The 6,000-nt window shown below is 46.8% G+C and overlaps 1 protein-coding gene across 1 annotated transcript in view; it reads right to left on the bottom strand.

Annotated features, from left to right (window-relative positions):
- The window catches only part of xgb (x globin), an 85,624-nt gene that overhangs the window by 50,320 nt on the left and 29,304 nt on the right, over nucleotides 1–6,000 (bottom strand). The window lies entirely within an intron of this gene.

Below are 6,000 nucleotides of genomic sequence, written 5' to 3'. Positions count from 1 at the left end.
ACCTGGCTTCACCTATCACCTCCGGGCTGTCCTCCTTCCCCTCCTCCCACCTTTTCATTCCGGCGTCCTCCCCCTTCCTTCCCAGTCCTGAAGAAGGACCCGAAAAGTTGACTGTTTATTCATTTCCATAGATGCTGCCTGACCTGCTGAGTTCCTCCAGCATTTTGTGTGTCTGTTGCTCTGGATTTCCAGCATCTGCAGAATCTCTCGTGCTGACGGTCTGCAGAATCTCTTGTGCTGACGGTCTGCAGAATCTCTCGTGCTGACCGTCTGCAGAATCGCTCGTGCTGACCGTCTGCAGAATCCCTCATGCTGACCGTCTGCAGAATCCCTCGTGCTGACCGTCTGCAGAATCCCTCGTGCTGACCGTCTGCAGAATCTCTCGTGCTGACGGTCTGCAGAATCTCTCGTGTTGACCGTCTGCAGAATCTCTCGTGTTGACCGTCTGCAGAATCTCTCGTGCTGACGGTCTGCAGAATCTCTCGAGCTGACGGTCTGCAGAATCTCTCGTGCTGACCGTCTGCAGAATCTCTCGTGCTGACGGTCTGCAGAATCTCTCGTGCTGACCGTCTGCAGAATCTCTCGTGCTGACCGTCTGCAGAACCTCTCGTGCTGACCGTCTGCAGAACCTCTCGAGCTGACCGTCTGCAGAATCTCTCGTGCTGACCGTCTGCAGAATCTCTCGTGCTGACGGTCTGCAGAATCTCTCGTGCTGATGGTCTGCAGAATCTCTCGTGCTGAAATTCAACTTGCACTTTCGTTGTTTAAAGTGATTAGTTGGTCAATAATTTTATCTACCAACTCAATAAATCAAACTGAGCACTGTCTCTTAATGAGCTTAATAGAGCATTTTTGGCACAAGATGCATGAACAGTGGGATGATTGCATAATACTGTGCTGGAGCAATATAATTTACAATGACATTAACAACATTGCTGAAACTTGTGTTAACCAATGTACCTACAATTATAACCAAAAGCTCCCTTCTGGAAAGTGCCATACATCTATTAAAACAAGAACTTCACCTCCTTCTTAAAAGTTTCTGCCTTCAGGCAGTTAATCTGATCAACCATTGAGAGCTGTCTCTACTTCCTGAGGAGACTGAGGTCCTTTAACATCTGCCAGACGATGCTGAGGATGTTCTACGAGTCTGTGGTGGCCAGTGCTATCATGTTTGCTGTTGTGTGCTGGGGCAGCAGGCTGAGGGTAGCAGACACCAAAAGAATCAACAAACTCATTCATAAGGCCAGTGATGTTGTGGGGGTGGAACTGGACTCTCTGACGGTGGTGTCTGAAAAGAGGATGCTGTCCAAGTTGCATGCCATCTTGGACAATGACGCCCATCCACTCCATAATGTACTGGTTAGACACAGGAGTACATTCAGCCAGAGACTCATTCCACCGAGATGTAACACTGAGCGTCATAGGAAGTCATTCCTACCTGTGGCCGTCAAACTTTACAACTCCTCCCTCTGAGTGTCAGACACCCTGAGCCAATAGGCTGGTCCTGGACTTATTTCCACTTAGCATAATTTACCTATTATTATTTAATTATTTATGGTTTATATTGCTATATTTCTACACTCTTCTTGGTTGGTGCGGCTGTAACAAAACCCAATTTCCCTCGGGATCAATAAAGTATTTCTGTCTGTCTGTCTGTCTGTCTAGTTAGCCACTTTCCCCACCCCCTCTACCTATTATCCCCATCACTGCACAGTAAAAACTTGAAACCACTTTCTATAATGCTGTTTACATTGGAAATACATTCTGGTATTTAAGTATTAAGGCACATTTTATTCCTTATCCCTACTTTATTTTTAATATAATTCTTGTTGAATGTTGTTATTTTTTGCATGTCACACACTGACCAGCACACCACAGCAAATTTCCAATACTTGTCATTCTGTATGGTGAATAAAGGTGATTCTTGATCCTTGATGAGAAATTTGAACCCAGCTTTTAAAAGCTCTCAAAAGCATTTGTGACCCTCGGTGAACGGCAATGAATATGCAGAGAAAGACACTTGCACCTCTGCATCCAGTCTCCCTCTTCCCGACCCTACCCTACCCAATTTCTTATTTATTATTACGTCACCCACAAGATACAGTAGATTGGGGGTCCACTTCACCCAGCCTTCCATATCAGTCCATGGCCTCCTCTACTGTCGCGATGAAGCCAAACTCAGGGTGGAGGAGCAACACCTTTTATTCCTTCTGGGTAGCTTCCGACCTTATGACATGAACATCGATTTCTCAACTTTCTGGTAATTACCCATCCCCCCCCACCTTCACCATTCCCCATTCCCATTTCCCTTTCTCACCATATCTCCTTACCTGCTCATCACCTCCCTCTGGTGCTCCTTTCTTTCTTCCATGGTCTTCTATCCTCTCCTATCAGATCAGATTCCTCCTTCTCTTTCACCAATCGACTTCCCAAGCTCTTTTACTTCACTTGTCCCCCTCCCCCATTTCACCTGTCACCTGCCACCTTGTACTTCCTCCACTCCCCCCACCTTCTTACTCTGGCTTCTCCCCGTCCTTTCCAGCCCCGATGAAGGGTGCCGGCCCGAAACATAGAGAAGATATAAAAGCCTGAAAGCACGTCCCACCAAGCTCAAGGACAGCATCTACCCCACTGTTACCAGACGCTCGAAAGGACCTCTTCTACACCTACTTCCTTATGATCTTGCACCTCATCGTTAAGCTACTCTGCACACTTTTAATAGCTTTTACACTTTATTCTACATTGTAAATGCATGCTGGTTCATAACTCCTTTTCACAAAAACTAGAAAGTCTTCCAGTGCTGGAAATCCAAAGCAACACACTCAAAATGTAGGAGGAACATTTGATAGAATGTTTGATAAAATGTTGATAAGAGTTCTTTGAGGAGGTGACCAGGCATATAGATGAGGGTGGTGCAGTGGATGTGATCTACATGGATTTTAGTAAGGCATTTGACAAGGTTCCACACGGTAGGCTTATTCAGAAAGTCAGAAGGCATGGGATCCAGGGAAGTTTGGCCAGGTGGATTCAGAATTGGCTTGCCTGCAGAAGGCAGAGGGTCGTAGTGGAGGGAGTACATTCAGATTGGAGGGTTGTGACTAGTGGTGTCCCACAAGGATCTGTTCTGGGACCTCTACTTTTTGTGATTTTTATTAACGACCTGGATGTGGGGGTAGAAGGGTGGGTTGGCAAGTTTGCAAACGACACAAAGGTTGTTGGTGTTGTGGAAATGTAGAGGATTGTCGAAGATTGCAGAGAGACATTGATAGGATGCAGAAGTGGGCTGAGAAGTGGCAGATGGAGTTCAGCCCGGAGAGGTGTGAGGTGGTACACTTTGAAAGGACAAACTCCATGGCAGAGTACAAAGTAAATGGCAGGATACTTGGGAGTGTGGAGGAGCAGAGGGTATCTGTGGGTACATGTCCACAGATCCCTGAAAGTTGCCTCACAGGTAGATAGGGTAGTTAAGAAAGCTTATGGAGTGTTCACTTTCATAAGTCGAGGGATAGAGTTTAAGAGTCATGGGGTAATGATGCAGCTCTATAAAACTCTGGTTAGGCCACACTTGGAGTACTGTGTCCAGTTCTGGTTCCCTCACTATAGGAAGGATGTGGAAGCATTGGAAAGGGTACAGAGGAGATTTACCAGGATGCTGCCTGGTTTAGAGAGTATGGATTATGATCAGAGATTAAGGGAGCTAGGGCTTTACTCTCTGGAGAGAAGGAGGATGAGAGGAGACATGATAGAGGTATACAAGATATTAAGAGGAATAGATAGAGTGGGCAGCCAGCGCCTCTTCCCCAGGGCACCACTGCTCAGTACAAGAGGACATGGCTTTAAGGTAAGGGGAGGAAAGTTCAAGAGGGATATTAGAGGAAGGTTTTTCACTCAGAGAGTGGTTAGTGCATGGAATGCACTGCCTGAGTCAGTGGTGGAGGCAGATACACTAGTGAAATTTAAGAGACTACTAGACAGGTATATGGAGGAATTTAAGGTGGGGGGGTTATATGGGAGGTAGGGTTTAAGGGTCGGCACAACATTGTGGGCCGAATGGCCTGTACTCAGCTGTATTGTTCTTTGTTCTGAGAAGGAACGGGGAAGATGCCAGAATAAAAAGGCGCCAGGGGAGGGGGAGTGGGAAAGAAGGCTAGCTGGAAGGTGATAGGTGAAGCCAGGTGGGTGGGAAAGGTCAAGAGCTGGAGAAAAATCTGATAGGATAGGAGAGTGGCCAATAGGAGAAAGGGAAGGAGAACAAGACCAGGGAGAAACTAATGGGCAGGTGAGAAGAGTTAAAAAGTCAGTCTGGAGAATAGAGGCTGGGGTGGGGGTGGGAGATTTGTTCACCCAATGTGGACATGGAGAAATCGATGATCATGTCATCAGGTCAGATGGAATATAAGGTGTTGTTCCTCCACCCTGACAATGGCCTCATCATACCACAAGAGGAGGCCATGGACCGGCGTGTCAGAACAGGAATGGGAATGGGAATTAAAATGTTTGGCCACCTGGAAGTCCCACTTGTGGCAGATGAAGCAGTCCCCCAATTTACAGTGGATCTCACCGATGTAGAGGAGGCTTCTTTGGGAGCACCAGACACAATAGACGACCCCAGCAGATTCACAGGGGGAGTGTTGCCTCACCTGGAAGGACTGTTTGGGAGCCTGAACAGAGCTGAAGGAGGAGGGGTAGCACTTGGGCCACTTGCAGGGTTAAGTGCCGGGGAGGAAGATTAGTGGGGGGGGGGGAACGAATGGACAAGGACAGAAGGAGCGATCCCTGTGGAAAGCGAGGGCAGAGATTTAAAGATATGTTCAGTAATAGGATCCCGTTGGATGTGGCAGAAGTTGTGGAGGATAATGTGTTGGTACAGAGGGTGATGGAGTGGTAGGCAAGGACAAGAGAGATTCTGTCACTATTACACCTGTAAGAATAATCAATTTTCTATATTTATGTATTTCTGCATTTTTTTCCATATCTGTACTTGTAACTTTATTTTAATATAACTATAATTGCTGAATGTTGTTGCATTCTGTGCTAACACTCCACACAAATCCCTAGGGGAAATCGCACAAAATGCTGGAGGAACCAGCAGGTCAGCCAATATCATGGAAATTAATAAACAGTCAGCAGTTTGGGCCGAGACAGAAGCCTGAAGCCTCAGATCACCGGATTCAAAATCAGCTACATTCCTTCAGCCATCAGGTTCCTGAACCAATTGGCACAATCCTAATCATTTCCTTAGTTCAGCAACTCTACGACCACTTAGGGGAGGAGATAAAGATGGCAGCAGAGGTCAACTTCTTTGAGTCCATCTGCAAAACAGTTTCAATACTGTAATGCCTCTTCTTTCCTTTTCAAGGTGGCTGGAGGTCCTCTCAGAGTCCATGATCTACAGCTGAACTCAAACTGGGACTCCTCAAGGACAGTGGGTGGTGGGGCCTGATGCTTTCTGCTGGAACAAGTGGGCTGAGGGTGAGGGGGAGAGGGGTTAATGATGCTTGAGCATGGTGAGGGAGGCTTTGGGGTTCTAATGTTTTTTCTGTCGTTCATTCTTTGGGCTTTTTTCCTCTGTTTCGTGGATGTCTGTGAAGGGTAAGAATTTCAGGCTGCATACCGCACACATTCTCTGATATTCAATGGAACCTTTACCAAGAAAGCATGGAGGTGCCTCTACGTTCTTACAGCTTTGCAAAGATTCAGCATGTCATCTAAAATTTTGCCAAGCTTCTACAGATACACAGTGCAGAGTATTTTGACTGGTTGCATCACCTGGTATGGAAACGCTAATGCTCAAAAATGGAAAAGCTACAAAAAATAGTGGATGCAGGCTAGCCCTTCTCAGAAAAAGCTCTCCCCACATTGAACACACCTACAGGGAGATGCCACAAGAAAGCAACTTTCTTCATCCCGGACCACCATCATCCAGGCCATGCTCTTGTCCCATTGCTGCCATCAGGAAGGAGGTACAAGAGGCATAGGTCCCACACCACCAGGTTC

Source organism: Hemitrygon akajei, chromosome 12, assembly GCF_048418815.1.
Source record: "Hemitrygon akajei chromosome 12, sHemAka1.3, whole genome shotgun sequence".
Taxonomy (NCBI): Eukaryota; Metazoa; Chordata; class Chondrichthyes; order Myliobatiformes; family Dasyatidae; genus Hemitrygon; species Hemitrygon akajei.
The sequence above is the reverse complement of the archived record's forward strand: the minus strand, read 5'-3'. Positions and strand labels throughout refer to the sequence as shown.